The sequence below is a fragment of the Felis catus genome, chromosome B2 (assembly GCF_018350175.1).
Source record: "Felis catus isolate Fca126 chromosome B2, F.catus_Fca126_mat1.0, whole genome shotgun sequence".
Taxonomy (NCBI): Eukaryota; Metazoa; Chordata; class Mammalia; order Carnivora; family Felidae; genus Felis; species Felis catus.
The window spans coordinates 84,748,803-84,776,444 of NC_058372.1; the positions used below are offsets into that span (position 1 = coordinate 84,748,803).

Below are 27,642 nucleotides of genomic sequence, written 5' to 3' on the forward strand. Positions count from 1 at the left end.
TCTCCCTCTCTCTCTGCCCCTGCCCTGCTCACACGCTCTCACTGTCTCTCAAACAATTAAAAAATACATAAAAGCAAAACAAACAAACAAAATATCCTTATCCATTTTTCCCTACACACATAATTACATTTTCTCCTGAAAATATATTTCATGGTGCCTATATTTTGAAGTTGAAGCATTCTGGTCAAATATGGGATCCTTCAGAGATCCCTTTGATTATAATTTCTATGAAAGTCCTCCATGAATTTTAAGTGATGGACATTTTGTCCTACGAAAGCCGGGCTTTTCCCAAGTTAGTTTTGTATATGGTGGCACTTTGGGTTATATACCTGAAATTTTAAGATAATAGGTCTGTAACTGTTCAGTGCCAGTGTTGAAAAATTCACGTTTGCTCTCTTGGTAATACCTTCCAATAGGTTTCAAGTGACTTGCCGTAATACCTTCAAGCAACTCTGACAAAACAGCCCAGTAGAACCCTTTAGTGAGGGAATTGTCCTAGGTAAGGAATTCTACTGAAATCATTCTTTGGCCTAATATCTTGGATTGTTTGGTTTTATTCACATATCTATACATTTATGCAGACATTTTATCTTCTTTGACCACCTTAATGAACCCCTCCTCTTTCCTAGAATTTTGTTAGTTGTTGAGGATGGAGTGGTAAATAGAATTTTAATGTGAGGTGCATTTAAATAAAATTGTAACTCCCAATAGTAATTAGCAATGAACCCTTGCCTAAGACCATGGAAATTAAAAATATAGCCAATTTTGATTGCTTTTATTTTCTTGATTATGCTGCCATATTCTAGTTCCCAATGAATGTAGGTCCTAGTGATTATGTAACATTCCGGGTTTTTTTTTTAATTTTAATTTTATTTTTGAGAGAGAGAGAGAGATAAATAGAGTATGATCAGGGGAGGGGCAGAGAGAGAAGGAGAGAGAGAATCCCAAGCAGGCTCTGTGCTGAAAGCAGTGAGCCTCGTGAGGGGCTTGAACTCAAGAACCATGAGGTCATGACCTGAGCCGAAGTCAGAGGCTCTATAGACTGAGCTTCACAGGAGCCCTGTGACATTCTTGATATCTAGCTAAGAGATACTAATCTATACTTCTCTTCCCATCTTTCATTGATAGTGGCTAATTTGAAACTTGCTATTTGGAAAAAAAAAGGCAAATAATGGATTTGTGATGTCTACTCAGTCATTCCTTCATTCAGTAAACAAAAGGGGGCAGTGTCATGGGTAGTTAATAGGGCCATCTTTTTGTTTCCCAAATAAATTATATTTTGGTGTGAGTCTCTTAATATCTTTCACATTTATTTCTATTTTAGTGATACTGCCTAGAATGCATAGTTCCTGCCCTAAATTAATTTCTCCTGGGGTACTGAAATTTCTTCTTTAGAAAGATCACTGAAATAGAGTGGTAAAAGGAGATTACATATCAAGAAGATACTAAACTGAAGGATGAAACAATTGTTTGATAGTAGTGGGAATGAAAATAGAGCAAGGGTTCAAAATATTTAGAAAAGGATTAGAAGGACTAGTTGTTTGAAAGGATAAATAGGCTGAGGAAAAGTGATTTAGGAGTCTAGGATGGCTTATTAATGTGTGAGTGCTTTGCAAGTATTTTTCATGAAAAATTATTTTTCTAAATATTTTTTGCATGGTCATCTGTGAAATGCCATTGAATTAGCACAAGTATGTGAGATTATTCATATGTGGAATGAAATAAACACATTGAATGAAAGAATAAAATAGTTGGGAAAGGAATAACTGAGATTTCAGCTAATGATGTTTATTTATTTTTCAGGACCAGATATTCTGAAATGTTTTACTTGTTCTATTTAAATAGATTAATATTCACAGTAACTGTAAATTAAGCACTGTTATTTTTCCAGTTTAACAGATGAAGAAACTAAAGTCTGAGTCATTTAGTAACTTTTCTAATGTTATATAGCTTGGCAGAGTGAGGATTAAAACATATTTAAGGCCCACAGGTTTATAGCCTGGTTTAGTAATATCTATATTCTATTGTCTATATTTTAAATTTCTGAAATGCTCTATAAGAGCAAATACCATATCTTCTTGTTTATGAAAGCAGAATAAAAATATACATTAAATTTACATTTCTTATCTACTCCCAAAATACTTATTTTCTGGGACTATTTATGACTTTGAAAGTTATCTCAATATAATATCACATGCAGAATTCTTACTGCTTAATTTTATCCATATGAACAGATTATTTTTCTATTTCCCTTTATGGAATGCCTTGCAAGTTGAAAATCTATACCAATAAAACCTTTTTAATGGAGGCTGATAATTCCTACCAGGATTTGCCTCGAGTAAAGTTTTGATTTTTAATAACTTCTTTTTAAACTGATTAGAAGAATTTGAAGAATAATTTCCTTAAAGCATTTATTTCCAAAGTCATTTTTAAATTGCACTATCATTTTCAAGTTGTGATCAGTCTGCATTATTTTCAGAGAAGAGGCAGTTTGGAAACAATCTGTAGTAGCAGGCAATTCTTGTCATAACTTTTTTAGCAACAGAAAACAATAAAATTAAACATAACCAACAATTTTCAAATATTATTCATAGTATATTTGACTTTAGAAAATAAAATAAAGGTAACTATAGATGTTTGTAATCCCTTGAAGAATTATAATTTTTAAAATATTGCTACAGAAGCCCTTCTGATTTTAAATAAAATCATCTGGAAGGCTTGTTAAAATGTTGATGCCTCGATCCCAGCCCTGGAGATTCTGATCCAGTATGTCCAGGATAGGGCCCAGTTTTGCCTTTGTGACAGGTCTCCACATAATGTTTACATTTCTATTTCATGGCTCACACTTCATGGAGCATTGCTTTAGTCCACATTTAAGACTATTGAGATATCACTGTGAAATTAAGCAAAAAACAAACAAACAAACAAACATTTAATCAAAATACAAGAAAGAACTAGATTTGTTCCCAGCTCCCATACCTCTTGTTTTGTATTCATTTATTTGTTTGTTTACTTTCTAAACTGAAAATCTACCTGGAAAACAGAAAACAAAAAACAACTCCAAAGTATTTCTTTTGTGTAGTCTCTGAATAGTAAAAGACAAGCTCCCCCACATGTCTATGATGAAGAGTACATCCAGTCAGCCTCTAGACGTAAACTGATCAAACCCATGTGATTTACCTTTTAATCTTCATCCTTTCTGGCCATCCTTTTCTCATTAGACCCAAAACACACTAATAGTGTATACTAAAATTAGAAGCTTTAATAGAAAAATAGCAAAGACAGGCCATGAGAACCAGCAATCTTAGAATTGTAATTTACATTCCAGTGGGAGCCATCTGTGAAAAGACTTATTTTAATTTAATCCTCAGTTAGGGGTCCTGTTTTAAGAGCAAAAAAGAAACACTGAAATCAGCTCTCTATGAGCAATGCAGATTTTAATATAGTTAGATTATAAGGTAATAACATTTTGCAAGTTTCCAAAACTTCTGATCCCACACAGGTTTAATTGCCATAAGCCATTAGTTGAGAACATTTTCCTGAGAAATATATATTGAACAAAAATGTGAATGGAAAGCAACTGTTTCAAATATCTTAAACTGTGCAACTTCATGTTAAATGTTTTTTCTCCTATGAAAAGAAAAAAAGAATATGTTCTAATATGTTTAGAATTTCTCAAATTGCTCATTTAAAAAAATGTTATCAGTGGGAACAAACTGTCTTGGAAACAAAAGAGATGGCTTTACCCAAATTTCCTTTTGTATGTTATTTTAGGAGACCAAGTTAACACATACAACATAGTAAAATTAAAAACATACGAAAGACGAGTAAGTGTGCGGTTTATTCTCCATTTACCTTTACCCAGCTCTATTCTTCACCCTTTTCTGTTGCACTCAGTCCAGGAGACTGGCCCCTGGACACTCTATCTTCCAGATTCCCTTGACATCTAGCTTTTGTTGGTTTTGGATGGTGGTAACCTGGGCAGTTTAAAAGAGGAAACAGAAACTAAAATATTTGTTCCCCACTTCCTGCATTGTATCATATTTGTCCCTGGTAGTCATTGTATTCCCCTGTGGCAATAACTTCCATTAGCTGGCCCACTTATCCAATATTCTAGCATTCACTGAGCACCAGTAACTATTTCCTCCTTTTTCCCTGAGGCCCTCGAGTTGGTAACTGTGTCCTTCTGTAGCTTTTCTCTGGGTATCTCACTGTCTATGATTTGATCTTTTAAGCCAGGATTTTCCATCTTGACACAATTGACATTTTGAATTGGATAGTTCTCTTTTGTGCAGAGGTATCCTGTGGATTGTAGGATGTTTAGAGTCATTTTTGCTCTCTACCCACAAGAAGCAAGTAGCACCCCTCCTCAGTAATGATAATCAAAAATGTCTCCAGAATGTCAAGTGTCCCTTGGAGGACAAAATCCACCCTCTCCTCCAGCACACACCCCCTCTAGCTGAGAACCACTGCCATAAACCATCTCATGGTTCCGTATTATTTTCCTTACAGTCTCTTCATTATAATCATTGGAATAGAATCTTGACTCATATAAGGGAAAATAATTAACTAAAACAGTTGGAAAAGATGATGTATTAACCAATTTCAATAATGTTGGAAAAGTAAATCATGATTAATTAAGTCTATATGGTAAGATTATACCAGCCCATGGAAAATCTTTTATCCTTACAACTGTATAGGAATAGTTCTTAAAGGTGTAACTATGGACTTTACTTAATAAAATGACTATTTTCAAACTGGAACTTTGTTTAAATAATTTGTTAAGTAATATATAGCATTACCAAAATGCAGATAACATAAAAAGTCAGAGTTGCATTATATTAAATATATAAAGTATTGTAAAGAGTATTAAGAATAGTAAAGTAACTCAAAGCTAATAAAAATATATAGATGTTTATTTGAATGATGTAAAATAACAATTATTTACATTTGGAAATTATTATAAAAAATAAACTCAGAACTAAAAATCCAATGAACACATCTTTTATGAATATTATAAAATGGTCCTTATTAATGCTGTTTTAGCATTTTCAGTTCTCTGCTTTCTGTGCATAAGATAGCATTTCTCTACCCTATTGAAATTAAGTTTATCCACATGACTCTTTATCCAATCAAATATGTGCAGAAGCAAATTATTTTTCTTTTCCTTTTTGAAATTGATACTCTGTAACTGGCTCTCATATTTAAACACAATGATGGTAAGAATTGGTCAATCTCATATATAATGTAAGTAATAGATATAATCATTAGTTACTCATGATGACTGCTTGGTTTATCAGTTCTAACAGAGTTTATCTTTTATGCCCATCTTAAAATTTCACATTATTAAAAAGAAAGTTAGCTTTTTGTTAGTTTACCATTCACGATGAAGGCGGGGATGAAACATACTGCATATAATTATAAAATTTTAGATTAGATTTAATGTATTAATTCACAGGGAAATATATTTAATCACTTATATAAATGAAAAGCTAATATTTGTATCACATAATTCTTAGTACTCTAAGAAGACTAAACTACTTTGCAATTAATTCTTTCTAAAACTATAAAATAATCCTTCAATTATTAGCTCATCTACTCTCAACCCTTGAGAATTGTGGAAACAAAGTTTGCTAATTGTGGCATATCAGAATTTTAACCTCATATCTTTTAAATCCTCATCTAGTGATTTTTCTAATATGCCTTTTTTCCCTTTCTTATGCCATTAATTTCTAGATCATAAGATATGATAAATGTAAACCACCACATAACGTGTTCTCTGGATGGTAGATATAATACAGGAAAAGAACTTAATATTTAAAAGTGTCTTCCATGTGCGAATTTGTTTAATTCTCACAACTATACTATAGAGGTTTATTGCTATTGTTGTTTGTGTGATATTTAAAATATAGGTGAACAATTGTTATATTTTCCAAATTAGTACTCCAGCGTGTAAGCAGCAACTGCTCTTTAAAGCAGCTTTACTTCACAGAAAGATTGGTGCAGTAGTAAAACCCATGGTCTCTTAAAATCGCTATAGGTCTCAAAACTTAGGAAGACACTAGCAAGCGGATAGAGCGTTAGGTTGTCCTTTGGTCATAGCTCTTCTAGATCAAGGACATTTGCATGTGAAAGATATATCAATCCATCTGGTTCTAGTTTAATAATTCTTTGTTGCATTTGTATATTGTTGGGAGGTAGAATGATAGCATGCCTCACAAGGATATTTATAGTAGGATTTAAACTGCATGAAGTCAGAAGCTTGTAACTGCGGAATTTGCTTGGATAAATTTGAGTGTATCTTGTTCAAAGCTGCATCCCCAAAATATTGGCTACAGTTAAGCATGTAGTAGATATTTCACAAGTGTGTTCTTGAAGACATTCATAATCACATCCATATTTGGATAACAAAATGAAGATTTAAGAGGAAAATCAGAGGAAAATATTTAAAGAAGTCAAAAAGCACATAGAGTTATTATAATTGTGGATTTAACCAAATAGTAATCTATATTTTTGTTTAATAAACATTCTTTCTTAGTGTTCCCATAAGTATATGATAGCCTAAGGACTTAATGTACATTTATTTTTTTTAGATAACTTTTATAATGTTTATTTATTTTTGAGAGAGAGAGAGAGAGACAGAGTGCAAGCAGGGGAGGGGCAGAGACAGAGACACAGAATCCGAAGCAGACTCCAGGCTCTGAGCTGTCAGCACAGAGCCCGACGCGGGGCTGGAACTGACAGACCGTGAGATCGCGACCTGAGCAGAAGTCAGACACTAAACCAACTGGGCCACCAAGCGCCCCTTAATGTACATTTAACAAGAGAAACTTGCCCAGGCCTATTTCAGACACTATTGTATAGCAATACTATGCCATTGTGTAAAATGTACATTGTAGTAACAATGATGCCAATTTCCATGCTAGCAGCAATTCACTAGTCCTGTTGTGAATATAGCCAAACTTTCACATATTAGTGTGCAGAAAAGTAGGTTTCTAGAATATGATTGTGAACCCTTACTTCTTTTTTTTTATTTGTAGTGTGTGTGTGTGTGTGGGGGGGGTGTGTGTGTGGGTGTAATTAGACCAATGTCAAAGTCTTTCTAAATTTGAAAATAGATGTGATTTATTACTATTTAACCTCATCTGCACCTTACTATTTATTCTCTTCTGAGTTGTTTATATCATATTCATGAGTTTGAAAATTGGCCAGTATCGGAGAAGAATCATGTTTATTTTTGAAATTAATTACTCTGTTGGAGCTTTCACTACTTGTTTATACCCCTTTACCTGCCCCCCATTGACTTCAGTCACAAACAAGTCTTTTAAAATACTCTGCCACATTACAGCAGAATAGCCTGGTGAGTAAGAAGCTAGGAGCAGTACCAGAAACCATTAAACCTTACACAAATGATGCCAGTAAGGTTTGCCACAGCAGCAGTGCTGTATTCAATTATAAATAATAACACAAGTACAAGTGCATGCCCTGGGCTCTCAGCTGATTAAATATCATAACTACACAGGCTCAAGTATCGAGGCACGAAAGAAAGATTCCCAGTTTTTACCGAGAAACTAAAACTCTATCACTTAAGTGTTAATTGGTGTTCCATTGAGTAACAATGCTGTGAACTGAAAAGGCAAGACAAGGACTCCCTGCTGTAATGTTAAAATGGTATGTGTCTGTTATCAGGTTGCTAAATTACCAGTGGTGTATACACTACCTCATCTAGTGGAAATAATGCAGGAGAACAGTAGGGGGTGAATGGGACCAACCTGCAAATTGATAAATAGATTCAGTTCATGGGCATCTGAATTATATCTCATGATCATGTATCCTACATCTTCTGACTATGAATGATTAAAAAGGAAGGTACTTAAATGAGATTTCATTATGTACTTGCGGTGTAATGTCACGTAGATGTGAGTTTTTGTAATTAAAATGTGAACGTACTATTTTTTACTGTGCACAAAATACACACAAATAAAAGCAAACATTTATTGATATCAATGTTTATATTGAGTTATAATGTCATAATCTTGGGGATTTTCCTGAGAAAAGGAAAGAAAAATAATAATTCTTGAAATATACATGGTTCCTCTGCACTATCACTAACTGTGAGGTAGATCATTGTCTCCAATTTACACAAGAGGAAAATGATGCTCAAAGAATTGATACTTAAGACAGGTATACAATAAGACAAGACAGTTGTTTCTAATTACCAGTTCTGATCTCTTTGTATTAGACCACAATTTCATTTACAAATATGTCAAAATTAATACAGTGATAAAATTTTCATCCTTTTATTTCAAGTAATCATACTTTGTTAAATTCATACATATTTTGTTAGAAGAATAATCCCCCTAATCTCCCAGGTATTCTGGGGATCCCTAATTCCAGGGATAATATAGAAAGTAAGATAAACTGGGGCGCCTGGGTGGCTCAGTCGGTTAAGCGTCCGACTTAGGCTCAGATCATGATCTCACAGTTGGTGAGTTCGAGCCCCACGTCAGGCTCTGTGCTGACAGCTCAGAGCCTGGAGCCTGCTTCACATTCTTTGTCTCCCTCTCTCTCTGCCAACCCCCACTCATGCTCTGTCTCTCTCTGCCTCTCAAAAATAAAGAAATGTAATAAGAAAAAAAAACTCTTTAAAAAAAAGAAAGATAAAGTATTTTACTATTTGAACTTTTGTACAGTATATCTTTTTGATTAAGAAAAAAATACTGTCAGTGGCCGTGAATGTTTATATGTATGGATAGTAAAGATTATTGGCCATGCTTGATAAAGTCTTAGCCGTGAACACATCTGGATTGACCCTCACCTAATTCTTTAAGAGCTTTACAGCATTTTATATGTATGTATCCCAGGGTGTAGTGGAACAATTTGTGCTGAATTATATTTCTTTAATTGAAAATATTGATTATGTTTAGATTTGATAAATTCTACAGTTGTGCTAATATGGTAGCCACCAGCTTGGTGTGATTATTTAAATTTAATTAAAACTAAGTAAGATTTGAAATTCAGTTTCTTAATTATGCTTGCCACATTTCACCTGCTACCAAGGTACAAGTGACAATTGGCTACCAAACTAAACATTTTAATGTTGCAGAACTCCCATTTAACAAGGAATTTTAGAACATACGGAGTTGTACTATACATTTGAAAAAACTACAATTTTTCATACAAATTTACCAGAAACACTGAATGTATCATCATTCTAATTTTAAATATATAATATTAATGACACAAATGTTAAGAATTAAGTGGCAAAAACAGTTAAACAATATGATACAAGATGTGTTTGAGGAATTCTTTTGACAGGTTACCAGCAGTAAGTATGTAGCTGAGGAATGCATCAGTGAATTTGAAGATAGTTCCATAGTTATCATTCAAACTGAAACTTACAGAGGAAAGAGAGTAAAAATCATCTTCGGTCATCATCATAATCATAATCACACAGAAGATATAGGACAATATCAAGCAGTCTAATGTATAGACATATCTTGTTTTATTGTGTTTTATTTTATTGTACTTTGCAGATATTGTATTTTTTACAAACAGAAGTTTTATGGCATTCCTGCATTGAGCAAGTCTATCAGCAACTTTTTTCCAACAGCATTTGCCCAGTTTGTGTCTCTGTGTTGCATTTTGGTAATTTTGCAATATTTCAAAAACTTCTTCAGTGTTATTATATTTGTTACGGTGATCTGTGATCAGTGATCGTTGGTGTTACTATGATAATCATTTTGGTATGCCATGAACCACACCTATGTGAAGCAGGCAAACTTAATTGATAAATGTGGTGTGTGTTCTGACTGCTCCACGGAGTGGCTGCTCCCCCCCATCTCTCCTCAGGCTTCCCTATACTCTGAGACACAACAATATTGAAATTAGGCCAATTAATAACCCTGCATCGGCCTCTAAGTGTTCAAGTGAAAGGAGGAGTTACACATCTCTCAGTTTAAATCAAAGTTATAAATGATTAAGCTTAGTGAAGAAGGCACATCAAAAGCCTGGATAGGCCAAAAGCTAGGTCTCTTACACCAAACTATCAAGAGGTGAATGCAAAGGAAAAATTGTTGAAAGGAGATTAAAAGTGCTACTCCACTGAACATCCAAATGATAAGAAAGCAAACAGACTTATTGCTGAAATGGAGAAAGTTTTAGTGGTCTGCATAGAAGAGCAAATCAACCACAATGTTTCCTTAAATCAAAGCCTAATGCAAAGCAAGGCCCTTATCTCTTCAATTCTACAAAAGTTGAGAGGGGTGAAGAAGTTGCAGAATAAATGTTTGAACGTAGCAGAGGTTCATGAAGTTTAAAAAGTGGTCTCCATAACAGAAAAGTGCAAGGTGAAACAGCAAGTGCTGATGTAGAAGCTGTAGCAAGTTACCCAGAAAATCTAAGATAAATAATGACGGTGGAAACACTAAACAACAAATTTTCAGTAGAGACAAAGCAGTGTTCTACTGGAAGAAGATGCCATTTGGACTTTTATAGCTGGAGAGGAGAAGTCAGTGCCTGGCTTCAAAGCTCCAAAGGACCAGCTGACACTCTTGATAGGAGTCAATGGAGCTAGTGACTTTACGTTGAAGCCAGTGTTCATTTACCATTCTGAAAATCCTAGTACCCTTAGGAATTATGCTAAATATACTCTGCCTGTGTTCTATATGAATAACAAAACCTAGATAACAACACTTCTGTTTACAACATGGTTTACTGAATGAATACTTTCAGCCCACTATTGAGATCTAGTGCCCAGAAAAAAAGATTACTTTCAAAATCTTCCAGCTTACTGACAATGCCCTTGGTCACCCTGGAGCTCTGAAGGAGATACACAATGAGATTAATGTTGTTTTCCTGCCTGGTAACATGCATCTATTTTGTAGCCTATGGATTAAAGAGTAATTGGGATTTTCAAGTCTCATTATTTAACAAACACATTTTGCAAGGCTTTAGCTGCCATAGATAGTGATTCCTCTCATTGATCTGGGCAAAGTAAATTGAAAAACTTCTGGAAACAATTCACCATTCTATATACCATTAAGAACATTTGTGATTCATGGGAAGAGGTCAAAACAGTAACATGAGTTTCAAAGATGTTGATCGAAGACTTCAGTGGAGGAAGTAACTATAGATGTGATAGAAACAGCACGAGAAATAGAAGTAGAAGTAGAGCCTGGAGATGTGACTGAATTGTTGCAATCTCATGATCAAATTTGAACAGATGAGGAGTTGCTTCTTATGGATGAGCAAAGAAAGTAGTTTCTTGCGATGGAATCTACTCCTGGTGAAGAAACTGTGGGGAGTGTTGAACTGTATATGTATTACATAAGGTTAATTGATAAATCAGGGTTTGACAGGAATAACTCAAATTTTGAAAGAATTTCTGTGGGTAAAATGCTATCAAACAGCATCACATGCTACAGAAATCATCTGTGAAAGGAAGAGTCACTTAATGTGGCAAACTTTGTTACTGTCTTACTTTAAGAAATTGTTGCAGCTACTGCATTCTTCAGCAACCACCACCTTTATTGGTCAGTGGCCATCAACACTGAGGCAGGACCCTCCACCAGCAAAAAGATTATGACTTGCTGACAGCTCAGACAATGCTTTGCATATTTTAGCACAAAAGTATTTTTATTAAGAGTATCAACATTGTGGTTTTAGATATACTATTAAACACTTAATAGACAATAATGTCATGGAACATAACTTTTATATGCACTGAGAAACAAAAAAATTCATTTTACTCACTGTATTGTGATAATTGCCTTACTGTGGTGGCCTGAATCCAAATGCACAATATCTCTGAGGATATTTGTCTGTCTCTGATGGACTTATTTCGCTTAGCATAATACTCTCTAGCTCCATCCATGTTGTTGCAAATGGCAAGATTTCATTCTTTTCTATTGCTGAGTAATCTCCATTATATATATACCACTTCTTCTTTATCCATTCATCAGTGGATGGACACTTGGACTGTATCTGTAATTTGGCTATTGTAGATAATGCTGCTATAAACATTGGGGAGCTTGTATCCCTTTGAATTAGTATTTTTGTATTCTTTTTGTAAATACCTAGTAGTGCAATTGCTGGATCATAGGGTTCCACTTTCTGAGGAAACTGCATACTGTTTCCTACAGTGGCTGCACCAGTTTGCATTCCCACCAACAGTGCAAGAGGGTTCCCCTTTCACCACATCCTCACCATCCTCTGTTGATTCATTGTAATTCTTATTTGTATTGCCCTATGAGCAGTGATGTTGAGCATCTTTTCATGTATATTTGTGTCTTCTTTAGAGAAATGTCTATTCATACCTTCTGCCTTTTTTTAATTGGATTATTTATTTTTTGAGTGTTGAGTTTTAAAAGTTCTTTATATATTTTAGATATTAACCCCTTATCAGATATGTCATTTGCAATTAACTTCTCCCATTCCATAGGTTACCTTTGAGTTTTGTTGATAGTTTCCTTCTCTGTGTAGACATTTTTTTTTTTATTTTGATGAAGTCCCAGTAGTTTATTTTTATTTTGTTTCCCTTGCCACCAGAGACATATCCGGAAAGAAGTTGTTATGGCCGATGTCAAAATGATTACTGCCTATGTTCTCCTCTAGGGTTTTTATGGTTTCAGGTCTCATATTTAGGTCTTCAATCCATTTGAATTTGTTTTTGTGTGTGCTGTAAAAAAATGGTCCAGTTTCATTCTTTGCATGTCGTTGTCCACTTTTTCTTCACCTTTTACACTTTGGGTTAATTCTTCCTTCGCATTTTATTGATAGCCGCAGGTTTATAAGTCTTTAAAATTTATTCTGCCTTATTATTCATGTATATATACACACACACACACACACACACACACACACACACACACACACACACACATACCTGTGTATACTTAATGCTTATTTATTTATTTTAAGAGAGAGAGTGCATGAACGGGGGGTGGGAGCAGAGAGGGGGAGAGAGAGAGAATCCCATGCAAAATCCACACTGTCAGCACAGAGCCCAACACAGGGTTCAATCCCACCAACTGGGAGATCATGACCTCAGCTGAAATCAAGGGTTGGTCACTTAGCCGACAGAGCCACCCAGGCACCCCAAATTTATTTTGCTTTATACAAAATATTTAAGTTGTTCCAATATCTAATATTTTTTAAATGTAGTAAATTTCTAATTTGTTTTCCAATTTAACCTTTTGTTAGAAAATTATTTTCTTGGCAATTGATCATAATACGTAGTCATTATATATATATATATAATGGCAAGCCTAATAAACCACACTCTAAAATATTTTTTTCACATTGACAAAGTATGTGTTACACTTAAAATGCATTACATATTATAAGGAAAGGAAATAATAGAAAATAATTTTTATTTTTTATTTATTTTTTAAATTATTTCATGTTTATTTTTTTAGAGAGAGAGAGAGATGGAGTGCAAGTGGGGGAGGAGCAGAGAGAGAGGGAGGGAGACACAGACTCTAAAGCAGGCTCCAGGCTCTGAGCTATCAACACAGAGCCCAAAGCAGGGCTCGAACTCACTAACCACAAGATTATGTCCTGTGCTGAAGTCAGCCATTTAACTGACTGAGCCACCCAGGCGCCCGTAGAAAATAAGTTTTAAAAAGTAATTTGTTCTACACAAATATAATCCAATTAGCTTTAGCCTGCATTCTAAGTGTCCATGTGTAGAAATCCTACGTTTCTATTAGTCTACTTGTAAAAATTACAAATGAAATACATTTAGTGAAGAAATAGAATTATAAAAAATGCATACATGGGGGAAAAGATTGCTGTAATCCCATGCCCCTCTCCCAGCCACTGCTAACGTATTATACTGCTTTTCAGTATAATATATATATTTGTAAAAAATGTAGACACTCCTAAAAGAGGCAATAAGCAAAATGCTATCATTAAATGAGGAAAATCAAACCTTTATGCCCTTTCACATTGAGAACTTCCCAAACACCTGGAAACTTTACCTCCAGTTCACTACATATCAGCTTGTTGCCATAATTTACCTGCTACTTTACATTATAATGACATGGTACAGAAGAGACAAAACTGTTGTTTCCCTGCTGAAAATGTAATCAATACACACCTGTTTTCTGCTGGGAAAACTGCAGCGGTAGATGTGGTAGCATTTTAACCTGTAAGATGGTGACAAAGTAGCATGCTGGAAACACAGGAATTTGACAAACTTTCACATACTGTTTGCAAATTGAACACAAGCAGTGGGATACTGGCATATGTTACTATTTCCATGATGACAGATTATGATGCTTCAGGTAAAAGTTAGAATCATTCATGGAAAAGTAGAGGAAACCCAGTCATGACACAAAGCTATAGGGGTACAACTTCATGTTTTCTAATATCTTCCAAGTATATTTCATTTTAATGTAAAGTTTCTTTTAAAAGCAAAGGAGTTTAGTCAGCGATCAATATCCATAGAAGTGGGGGAGTGGAGATTACATTAGACTTTTTCTTGAATTAATTATATTTCAGACAAAACTAAAAGGTTTAATTATGATGTTTGAGTAATTGATTTAATTTTATTTCAAATTAGTGATTTTTGCAGTGCATATGTAAAAGTAAGCTATGTCTGAATGAGGTACACCATCAGTCATCTTTCCTCCAAATTAGGATGTATTATCCACACTGTTAGTCTATTTCACGCAAAATTGAACAAATCGGCCACATAATCAGCTGCTTTCCTCCTTAGAACAGAATTAACAAAAACAAAACAATATTGAATTTTGATGAATAATATTTGGTCATTTGTTGAGCATGCCTTTAAACAATATTATTGGTTTACTTTTATGGTGGAGGGAAATTGAATAGCATTTTAGAAACTGTTCAAAAATTATTGGTTTTAGAAATTTTTTTAAGTATCTCTCTTCATTAGTGATAAAATTTCAAGTTTGTATATTTATCAATACATTTATTGATTTTCCAGTTATTTTTCTTTGTATATAGTCCCCAAAAATCAAGTCTACTTGTCTTTGAGATCTAATTAAGAAAAGGTGATCTAGGGGTGCCTGGGTGGCTCAGTTTGGTTAAGTGTCAGACTCTGGATTTCAGCTTAGGTCATGATCTCACAATTTGTGAATCAGCAAGGAGCCTGCTTGGGATTCTCTCCCTCAAAATAAATAAACTTTAAAAGAGAGAGAGAGAGAGAGAAAAGAAAAGGTGGTCTGAAGACAAATTCCAACCAAAACATTGCATTTTAAAAGACTTTAATTTGGAATAATCTAAAATTAAGATTGTTTAAAATATTTTATGTATTTTTTTTTATTTTAGAGAGAGAGAAAGAGAGCACAGTGTGGGAGGGGCCAGGGTGGGAGAAGCCAGGGTGGGAGTGAGAGAGAGAGAGAGAGAGAGAGAGAGAGAGAGAGAGAGAGAATTTTAAGCAGGCTCCACGCTAAGCATGGAGCTTGATCTCACAACGGTGAGTGAGATCATGACCTGAGCTGATCACGAGTTGGATGCTTAACGGACTGAGCCACACAGGTACCCCTAAAATTATGATTTTAACTATATTTTTTTGCTTGAAAAAGAGTAAAGATTTTCTAGTTACTTGTTTTTATCTTGTTTATATTGTAGATTAGATAAGGTTGTCATATTTTAGTTGTTATTTATACTATTTATATAATGTGGTTTTCGTCCTGTAGTAGATAATAATAAGGTTTGGAGTGTGATGCCAAAAACCCTAATTACACATATTCTGTTTACAGTAGGAAATTGTCAGTGCTACTAGAGCAAAACAGAGGGAAGAAACTTGAGATATTCTTTTGTTAGTTTTCCCATTTAAAGGTTTACTTTGTATATAGTAAAAGCAATCAATTACCCAGTGGAAACTATAGGAAATATGCCTCTGAACATTTTTCTTGTCCCTCCTTCATTTGCACTTTATAATCTTCTATTTATGAAGAGGTCAAATAATTGTGCTGTTGAGTTGCCATTCATGTCTCATATGTAAACCCCAGGTTTACCTCCTTGGGTGATGCCTTCCCTGACTACCTCCTATTTTGTGCAAGTATTTTACTTGAAACTCTTCTTATGTATTTCTTTGTTTTGGGTTATGTTGAGTCTGTTTTCTTACTTCCTAAAATATAAGAATCCTTTCTTTTAATTTTTTTAATTTTTTTTTTTTGAGAGAAAGGGAGAGGGGGGCAGAGACAGGAGAGAGAGAATCCCAGGCAGGCATCAGCATGGAGCCTGATGCAGGGCTCAAACTCAGGAACCATGAGATCATGACCTGAGCTGAAGACAAGAGTCGGATGCTTAACCGACTGAACCGCTCTGGTGCCTAGAATGTAAGAATCCTTAAAGGAAGTACCCTTGGCTATCTGCTTCATTGCAGTTTCCAAGTCATCAAGAACAGTGCAGCATGCATATTACATACTCAGTCAACACTAGAAGTTGCTGAAAGAAAAATCAAATTAATTAAATAAATAAATACATAAATAAATAATCTGAATTAATAATAAATTAAGAATTCAACCCCACATTAGGTACATGAGGTAACTTTTATTTTGACTAATCTGTGGCCATTTAATGTAACCCTCTGTCAAAATCTAGACTAAGTATCCAAGGCTACTAAGAAGTTCTAGTCAGTGTTCCTGACAAGACATATTTATCTTCTCTACTTATTTACCCCACTGAGTTTCACTCAGACACACAGAAAAAAACCATAATTTCAAAATTGGATATTCATCTTTTTATGCTTATGTATATTCTTGAATACCCTATAGTAGTATAATTGAGGATGGGGGTTATATCCTTAATTCAGTAATAAAGAAAATCTCATAAAAAGAAAATTACAATTGAAAATACTTTATGAATCCATGTGTTGCATTCTTATATAGCATTCTAGAGAAAATCCAACCCACCTAGTTTTCCTTCTAGTTTGAAACAGATTATAATTTCTTCAGTTAAGTATTAGATGATATATTTGGCTTGTTTCTAAGGGCCATTTTGGTTAAGTTATGAACCTTAAACATAAGAATTGCACTTAAAATTTTGTCATATTTACGCTATCAGAGACCATAGACACACGTTACAATCTGAAATCTATGCTCACTTCTGGGTATAGGCTGAGTAAAAAAGTGGGGATAAATGCCTGCACAACTAAACTTACAGTCTTTCTCTCAGGAATAGAATTCAACTCCACTCTTCTACATCAAGGTCCCTTTAAGTCTACTCTTTTCAAGGAGTAGAAGCAATAAGTTTGTCTTGCCTTGAATTCAGAGAATTATTTTGAGATTGAACAAAGTTGCAATAGCAGCTCACACAGAACTACTATTAATGCCCCTCTTCCCTGTGTTCATTCTGATACATTTAGCTGGCCAGCCTGTACTTGACTTGTGTTTGGTCCATCCCTACATTCTTAAATCCAACTGTCTTGGGATCAGACTCTGCCAAGGCCTGGCCTATACCATCTGCTCTGACTGACTGCCAGGATTCCCGGCTGCCCTGACAAGCCTGGAGAGACATTCTGGTCTTTGTCTCTCCTGTGAATATTTGAGGTTTCCAAATAAGTGACTCTCGGATAAGTGAAATATTACAGTGTCCCAATCATAGACGTTAATATTTCTATCCCATTGCTATTCTAACTATGAAAATCTCCAACATCTAAAATATGATACTTTGTTTTAGGTGACAAAATTGACTGTAAACATTGACCAAATGAAGCCTATACATACAAAGTAGACCAGCACAATAATGTTAATTCTGTAACTATATTTGAGAAACAATGGCTAAAGAAACTGACAAATGTGTCCTGGAAAACAGAATACCTGTATTGAGTAATGACATGCTAGTGGTGTCTTAACCTTAAAATGCAAAAATACATAAATATACACAGGGAATGAGGAGGGTTTTGTTTTGTTGTTTAAGTCTACATTCTGTCACTGAGTGTTCATCAATGAAAAACTCTAACCGTCATGTCTGTTTAGTTCAGCAAATGCTTACAAAACTGCAAGCACTTGCCTATTCTCTGGACTTGGATCCTCAATATTCAACATCCTCAGGGGCTCATGTTCAAGAAGGTATAATATAGTGGCTCTGTAAATTGGTTGATTCATAATATCATCCTACAAAGCATTGAAGTAAGTCTGTATAGAGTAGACATTTATATGTAAACTGTTTCAAATCACCTGTTAACCTGTTAAGGTTAACATGTTTTCTAGTAATTCAAAATCATGGAACTTTAAATGCTTTTCTTATTTTTATGTTTATCATTGTTTTATAGGTTAGATTAATGGATGAAAGAAGGATTTTTTCGTTTTATTTTTGTTGTCAGTTCTGCTGCTTAAATTTGAGCCACTTTTATAACGAAATTTCTTAAAAGGTGAAATTAGAGTGATTCTTGCTTTGAGAAGTTATATTTACAGGGTATGTTCATCCTGACTGCTATGGGGTTTGTTACAAATAACACATGACAAGACTTTCTGCTGTTTATATTTAAAACAGTCAACAACTTTCAAATATGTTTTTCTTAAAAATAATATCTAATCCATCATTTTTAACTACATTTAGAGAAGCTGTGGAATCAGATTACCCCTAGCAAAAAAGGCAAGATAATTGACAAATATCATAGTTGTTTAATCTAGAATAAATAACTTTTCATTTTCTGACATTTTTGTTTATTATTTGCTTATGATGAGATGTTAAGTAATTTTAATAAACATTTGCAAACCTGAAGTTTTGGAGAACATATACTTTAAGAAATAGAAAATTAGCTGTAATTGGAAGGTCTCTCCCATTCTTTCAAATACATAAACACATACACACATGTACATATACATACATATCTATAACCACACACATATATGTGAAATATGTTTTTTTTCCTTATATCAACAATAGAAATTGAGAGAGAAGTAGCTGAGTAAAATAAAGGTAGCATCCACAGGTAACAGCCAGCAAAGAAGAGTAAGGATAGAAATGAGATTCAGAAAATTAACCAAATTAGAAATTTTGCTATTGTATCTAATGCAACACTTAATTTTCCGCTTTTAGGAAACCATAGATTTTTAATAGATAATGTTTGTCAACTTGTGAAAAATTGTCTGTTTATCTTCATTTCAAAGAGTGTCTTTTTATCTTCATTTCCCTTTCCTTCTTGCTGAAACAAGGTTGGGAGCAGAGAGTGAGAGGTTCAAAGATGGAAATATATAATGTTCAAAGATATTAAGAACATTACAGGAAGACTATCAAAATATAATATTTATTAGATTGCATACAGTAGGCCAGAGTTTATACTACATAGCAATTATATAAGAGAGAAATATGGTAGATGGAATTCATAATGTAGTAACTCCTATAACTAGTGGATTATTGACTTTCTACACAGAAGAAGAAATTGCATTTATCCCAAATGGTGGAGCATCAGGACAACAGGACTAAAAAATAGTTTTTGTTAATATTTGCAAGAGAAAAGTTAGGAGAAAATTTTTAAAGAAGGACTAGGGGTGCCTGGGTGGTCCAGTAGGTAGAGCATCAGACTTTGGCTTCAGGTCGTGATCTCACCGTTTGTGGGTTTAAGCTCCATATAGGGCTCTTTGCTGTCAGCACAGAGCCAACTTGGATTCTCTGTCCCCCTCTCTCTGTCCCTCCTCAGCTCATGCTGTCTCTCAAAAATAAATAAACATTGGGGCACCTGGGTGGCTCAGTCGATTGAGCGTCCAACTTCTGCTCAGTCATGACCTCGCAGTTCACAGGTTAGAGCCCCTAGTCAGGGCTCTTTGCTGACAGCTCAGAGCCTGGAGCCTGCTTCAGATTCTGTGCCTCCCTCCCTCTCTGCCCCTCCCCGCTGTTGCACTCTGTCATTCCCTCTCTCAAAAATAAGTAAACATTTAAAAAAAGAAACTTAAAAAAATAAACAATTAAAAAAAGAGGTCCTACTATTTCCAGGCATAAAAATTGTTTTGAGTCTTAAAAAAAATAATGGTAGAAAGTATTAACTTCCAATCATATAATTATGTTAACTGAGTTAAGTCAAGGCAGTTACTTTTTCAATTAGGCATTTATAATATCTTCATGGAAATTTTACTTTCTGTTTTTAAACCTGAACTCACGACATTGTTATAATATTAATACTCATTTACTAATACATATTCTTAAGAACAGTTGTAATTTGCATTTTGGAAATTGTGAATAAGAAAGAGGAGTATGTTGATCATTGTCTTAAAATCATGATTCCTTTTATCTATCATATCTATCTAACTTACACCCAGTAAAATTTACTATTTTGGGTGTAAATTTCTAGTGAGTTTTGACAAATAGAGACATATATCTTTCACCAGAGTAAAACTACAGAACAGTTCCACTGCCCTAAGAAATTTATTCATGTTGCCACTTTTTAACCACTCCCTCTCACACTCCAAACCACAGGCAGTCACAGATTTTTATGTAAATGGAATCACTCAGTATATATCCTTTTGAATCTTGCCACTTCCACTCATATTGCCTTGAAGATTCAATATGCTATTATGTGTATTAACAGTTTGTTCTTTTTTATTGTTAAATAGGATTCCGTTATATGGATGTGCTGCATCCGTATAATATAATTGTTACCCAATTACTAGTTAGACTTTTTTTTTTAATTTTAAGCATTTATTATATAAAGCTACTATAAACATTTTCATATAGGGTTTTTTATAAACAAAATTTTATTTTTTAATACTACAGTAGATATCAGTTTATTTTTATAAGAAATTGGCAGACTATTTTCCAGAGAGACCATACCATTTTGCATTCCCACTATCAATGAATGAAAGTTCCAGTTGATTGGTTTCTATATCAACACTTAGTATTGTCTTTTTGAAATTTTATTTTAACTCTGACTTTCTTTTATAAAATATTCTGTAGTGCGAATAACACGATCTAACATGGGGATTTAATTTCTTCTTTCAAAACATATCTTTGCCATAAACTGTGTGATCAGGTGCATGAAATTGATTTTTTTCTTAAAAAGTATAATGTTTATCCTAATGTTAATGATACATATATTTATTTAATCATAGTATAATAGTTATCCTATGATATAATTGACAATATCTTCAAATATTGCACAATTCGTTTCTAAAATCTTTAAGTTATATGCTCATTTTACTTCTGAGGTTTTGAGATTTCTTTTTCTTTCAGTTATTATATAATCCCTTAAGAAATGTAATCACTATAAATAGGATAGCAGCCATTGTACATGAAAACTTGCATTTGGTTTTCACATACAGTTATTCAAAGGCAAGCATAAAGAGCATAGGTTAAAAAAATATGATTAAACATATTACCAGATCAATCCTGAGATTGCAAGTATGTATACAAATATGTGATTTGAGTTTGTATGCATACTTACATACACATATAATACTTATATACACATTTAAGCTTTTTATTTCTGTTTTGATAATGGCAATGATGAAGAACTTTTCTGTAGGGTTTTTGCATTTAAATCCATCACTCATTGGCTCTGTATAATATTGAAAACATATTAGTTGTGAAACAAAAAAGATTATGAACTATGTGTTTTACTTAACAACTATTTGTGTATATGCATCTCAAATTGTGATCTATGTATAGACAATGTCCTATTTGTATGTAATTGGCCTATATTATACAAATAGTAGACTATGGGTTGGAAGACTATATTTGAAAAGCTAATGGCAATTATCCACATGAATTGAAACAATAATTACATGTATTAAAATTTTTATTTATTCTTAATTTTAAAAATTATCAATGCTTTTAAAACTATTAAATTATATATACGCACAATGTGAAAGTAAATAGCTCTAAATGAGCATACAGTTAAATGCAATACTGTATTTTTCAAAAGGGGTGCACTTTAATTTGCTGGTTAGTTTTACAGCCCACTATCATTTTTATAGTTATGAAAGCTAATAGAAGAGCGTTCATATCTCATGCTTCAGCACTCAAAGAATTATTAATGTCAAAATAATTAGTTACAATTTTTATATTGCTTTCACAGAATTACTTGTATAGATATAAAACAACACACTTAGTTTTAATTACTGGTACAGTAAAATGATTACTTGTTCACTTATGCAAAATTGCTTTAAAATATTTGTTTTTAAGATCCTGTTTCACAGGGTAAATAAATGTTTATAAGGGAAAATTACATGGTACAACATGTTTTCTCTGTGAATTTCTTATAAATAAGCCCCATGGCATTAATACTATAGTACTTTTTATATTGGTTTAATTTAATTTTAGCCATCTAATTATTGAAGCCTATCTATAAACATTTTTAGTTTTTTAAGTTTTTTTTTTTTTAATTCCAATATAGCTAACCTACAACGTTATATTAGTTTCAGGGGTACAATGTAGAGATTCAGCAATCCTATACTCAATCTGATCCTGATAAGTGTAGTCTTTAATCCCCATCACCTATTTCATCCAACCCCTCACGCACCTTTCCTCTATCAGTTTGTTCCCTAAAGGTAAGTCTGCTTCTTTGTCTCTCTTTTTCTTTTGCTTATTTGTTTTGTTTCTTAAATTCCACATATGATTGAAATTATATGGTATTTGCCTTTCTTTGACTCATTTCACTTTGCATTATACTCTCTAGCTCTATCCATGTCATTGCAAATGACAAGATTTCATTGTGTTTTATTCCTGAATAATATTCCTTTATATATATCACTTCTTTATCCATTCATCTGTCAATGAACACTTGGGCTGCTTCCATAATTTGGTTATTGTAAATAATGCTGCAATAAACATAAGAGTGTATGTATTCCTTTGGATTCGTGTTTTGTATTTTTGGATAAATACCTACTAGTGCAATTACTGGATCGTAGGGTAGCTCTACTTTAACTTTTTGAGGAAACTCCATACTGTTTTCTAAAGTGGCTGTACCAGTTTGCATTCCCGACAACAGTGCACAAGTGTTCCTTTTTCTCCACGTCCCTGTCAACACTTGCTTTATCTTGTGTTTTTAATTATAGCTATTCTGACAGGTGTGAGGTAATACCTCACTGTGGTTTTGATTTACATTTCCCTGATGTTGAGCGTCTTTTCATGTGTCTGTTGGCCACCTGTATGTCTTCTTTAGAGAAACGTCTGTTCGTGTCTTACTTTTTAATTGGATTATTTGTGTGGGGATTTTTGGTGCTGAATTATGTAAGTTCTTTATACATTTTGGATACTAACACTTTATCAGCTATGTCATTTGCAAATATTTTCTCTCATTCTGTAGATTGTCTTTTGGTTTTGTTGTTTATTTTCTTCACTGTGCAGAAGCTTTTTATTTTGATGTAGTTGCAATATTTTATTTTTGCTTTTGTTTCCCTTGCTTCAGGAGACATATCTAGAAAACTATTGCTATGGATGATGTCAGAGACATTACTCCCTGTGCTCCTTCCTAATATTTTTGTGTTCCAGTCTCACATTTAGGTCTTTAATCCATTTTGAGTTTATTTTTGTGTATAGTGTGAGAACGTGGTCTGGTTTCATTCTTTTGCATATAGTTGTCCAGTTTTCCCACCACCATTTGTTGAAGAGACTGTCTTCTTTCCTCCTTTGTGGAAGATTAATTGACCATATAATTGTACATTTAATTATGGGTTTTCTCTTCTGTTCCACTGATGTATGTGTCTATTTTGATGCCAATGCCAGGACCATACTCTTTTGATTACTAAAGCTTTGTAATATAACTTGAAGTCTGGAATTGTGATTCCTCCAGTTGTTGTTTTTGTTTAGCTTTGTTTTTCTACATTGTTTTTGGTTATTTAGGGTCTTTTGTGGTTCCACACACATTTTAGGATTGTTCGTTTTGTTCTGCGAAAAATGCTATTTGTATTTTTTTTTAATTTTTTTTTCAACGTCTATTTATTTTTTGGGACAGAGAGAGACAGAGCATGAACGGGCGAGGGGCAGAGAGAGAGGGAGACACAGAATCGGAAACAGGCTCCAGGCTCTGAGCCATCAGCCCAGAGCCCGACGCGGGGCTCGAACTCACAGACCGCGAGATCGTGACCTGGCTGAAGTCGGACGCTTAACCGACTGCGCCACCCAGGCGCCCCTGCTATTTGTATTTTGAATGAGATCACATTAAATCTGTAGATAGACATTTTAATAATAGTTGTTCTTCCAACCCATGAGCATGGAACGTCTGTCTTTAAACTTTAAAAGAGGTTTACTTTTCTCTGTACTTCCTCCCAAATTCTTGTGTAAGATTCTAGAATACACAGTAACCTAGAATCCTATGCAAACTCTCAGGGTTTTGTTTGTTTGTTTTGGTTTGTTTTTGTTTTTTGCTTCCTCCTTTCGCATTCTTCTACAATTCACCTCCTGTAAGTTGCTTTTACCTGTCAGAATTTCTGTGCCTTTTTTTGACTATGGTTAGCAAGTTATTTCATTAATAATTTTTAATTACTTAAGACATCATTTTTTTTTATTCTACTTGTGCTCTTTTAGGTCTTTAGTGATAGAACATTTCTAAAATCCCAGGTTCTTTTAAAATAACAACTCCACCATCAATCTGTTTGTTCTCAATTAGTAAATTCTACCTGAAGGACAATTACTTTGTATATATCAGTCTGTTGAACTTGTCTAAACTTTTCATTCTCATTCAGTGCTATTGGGTACTGTTAATTCTTTCTGATTTGGGTCTTGTCCAATAAATCAATTAAATAATGCTTAAGATTTAAATTGTTATAGCCTCTATTATTGAAAATACTCTGGCCACATTACTTATGGGGGACCTCTACTAGATGCTGAATGCATTGTTGACCAAATTATTGCTGATCATGGTTTTTGCTTTATCTGTTTATCACTAGAAATCTTATTTCAATATATGACCTAAGAGATTACAATTGTGTGCAGAAATTCAAGAGACAAGTGTCGCCTGGGTGGTACAGTCAGTTGAGCAACGGACTCTTGATTTCATCTCAGATCATGATTTCATGGTTCATAACATTGAACCATGTCTTGGGCTCTGCACTCACAGCATGCAACCTGCTTGGGATTCTCTCTCTCCCTCTCTCTCTGCCCCTCTGCTGCTCATTGCACACATGCACCCTTCCTTTTCCTCTCTCTCAACAAACAAAAAAACTCAAAAAGAATTTCAGAGACAAAATGTAATTGAGCCTTCCTTATTTATGCTAGCAAGACATCTGAATAGCTATAGGGGAAGATTAAGTTGGTGCAGATTTGAACCCGTCATAGACATACCTAAGCACCAGATCTGTGAATCAGGTGGTCAGAACAAGCTAGAATATTAAGACATTCCTGTAAGAGTCCCCTCCTAAGCCACAATACCCATAAATTCATAGCTTTTTATGTTTTGTACATTATAATGTGTACACTTAAGTATATAAAATAAAAAGGCTCATCATTTTTCATGTAAAACTGTCTCACATAGAATGAGGACACTGACCAAAATAGTTGTAACTGGAAAGAATTCATATAATTTCTGTCATCACCTTCTAATTTCTTTTTTTCTTATTGTATTACATCAGTACCAAATATAGCTTATGCTCACACATTTTGTTAAAATGATCCTGGGGATATAAATATTCTATCCTTATTATTTTATGAATAATATTTGGATGTAAATATCATAGTCTTATATTTTATGAGTCATATTTACCTTTTGAGGAGAAGAATCATAATTATTTCTCTCTTATTGTTCTTTGCATTATTGGGACTTAGCATATTGCCAAGTCATAATAGACATGAAAGGATACATTTGCTGAACTGAGGGGTAAAATAAATTTCCCTCTCTCTCTCTCTGTCTCTCTCCCTTTTCATGATTTCTCAAATATCAGCCCAAGGAGTTCCATAAATCCCTGAGATATATACTGAGAGATTCTGATATAGTGGGTCTTCAGAAGTGCTTGAAGAGATGAATTTTTGCAGATATATCTGGTGATACTAATGCAGCTAGATGGTCACTGGACAAAACTTTGAGATAAACAGTAGTTACAAAAAGAAGGTAACTTGGGTAATTTGTGAACTAAACAAAATTCTAATGAATCATTTTGGTAAAGCACAATATATTATAGGTTTAAACTGGTACATCATTAACGTAAGAAATCAAGAAATAGAGAAATTAATATTAACTGGAAATATAGTAGTTTCATTCCAATTTAAATTTTACCTTGTTTTATACAATCAGTAAAAAACGTGATTGAGACACATAATGCCTAAAGTGAAATTAATTTAAGAAGACCAATAACATGAGTGAACCTTTTAACTCACTAAATTTAACATGAGCACTACCACCACCACCAAGAGCAAGATAGTAAATAGAAAGGATATCAATATTTCATATATGTTAAATATGTAACAATGAATTCTTTGTATTATCATAATTTTTATTCTGCAGGGGAGTTTGTTTTTCTTCTCTGTTAGGCATAAATTTAAATTCTGTCTGAATATGAGCATTGGATTTGCTGCAGTCCATTCTCCAAGATGACCTCTGATCTAAAGAACCTAGAGAATGTGGTTTCAAACCTGCCATGCCTAACATGTGCTGCTGTGTACTACAATTACAACAGCTATTTTTCTATATATATGATTTTATGTATATAGATAGATATGTTCTCCTATATTTAGAAGATTAAATATATAAGAATATATATATGATATATAAGAATATATATGTATTTTCCTGTGTAAGAATGTATAGTAGGGGTGCTTGGGTGGCTCAGTCAATTAGGCATCCATCTCTTGGTTTCAGCTCAGGTCATGATCTCATGGTTCGTGAATTAGAGCCCCGTATCAGGCTCCACATTGCTGGTGGGGAGCCTGCTTGGAATTCTCTCTCTCCCTGTCTCACTGCCCCTCTCCCACTCATGGTCTCTCTGTCTCTGTCACTCTCTCATAATAAATAAATAAATAAATAAATAAATAAATAAATAAATAAATAAATAAATAAATAAATATTAAAAGAAGGATATGTATATTATTCTATATATAATATATTCTTTATTTACTGAAATATGGAAAACTAATAGAGTGATTTATTAGTGACCAAGATGACCTTTACATTCTCCTCAGCTTGACTAATCTTTACAGAGTTCTTTTTCTGGCCGTAAGTCTCGACTTCCTTTTCTTAGAGCATTTACTTTAGAAAATATGCAGTTGCAAATTTCTTCTCTGCCCCTTTGAGATATACATTGTCTCTAAGCCTCTTTCCAGTTTTAGAGTCTCCATGTGTCTTTCTCAAGGACCTGGGAGCCATCCCTCTAAAGTGTAATCAAAGGGAAAGAAAGCACCCCTGTCTCCCAGTCTCTGTGAGAGGATAGGAGCCTCACTTTGATAAGTGCTGATTGACAAATAGATGAACTAATCACATCCACCAGTCTCTCCCAAATGTCTTCCAGTTCTTGTCCACTAGTTTATCCTTCCAGTGTTTTGTTTTGTGGGAATTGAGCTCAGACTGTCTCCCTTATTAAAATAGTCTTGAATAAAATCTCCTTTGCCTATTTAACTCTAGCACATTTTTTTTGACATTGGTATTTACTTCTTTATCATAATATTATAAGAAAACTCTTACTTTATTTAAAAAAAAAACTTCAATATGTTTTATCAGAAAATTCTTCAGCTCCAGGATATCTAGCTAATCAAATGCAGCCTAATTAGATTTATAATTGCTAGTGAATCTCTCAT

At 33.9% G+C, this 27,642-nt stretch overlaps 1 long non-coding RNA gene across 4 annotated transcripts in view; it reads left to right on the forward strand.

Moving 5' to 3' along the window:
• LOC123385474 overlaps nt 1-27,642 on the forward strand; it is a 331,702-nt gene that overhangs the window by 236,544 nt on the left and 67,516 nt on the right. For 3 of the 4 annotated variants that reach the window (XR_006598051.1, XR_006598052.1, XR_006598054.1), the window contains one exon: nt 417-805. This is a non-coding gene — a long non-coding RNA (uncharacterized LOC123385474). Of the gene's footprint in view, nt 1-416; nt 806-27,642 lie in introns of those variants that run through there. The other variant, XR_006598053.1, reaches the window with a different exon arrangement.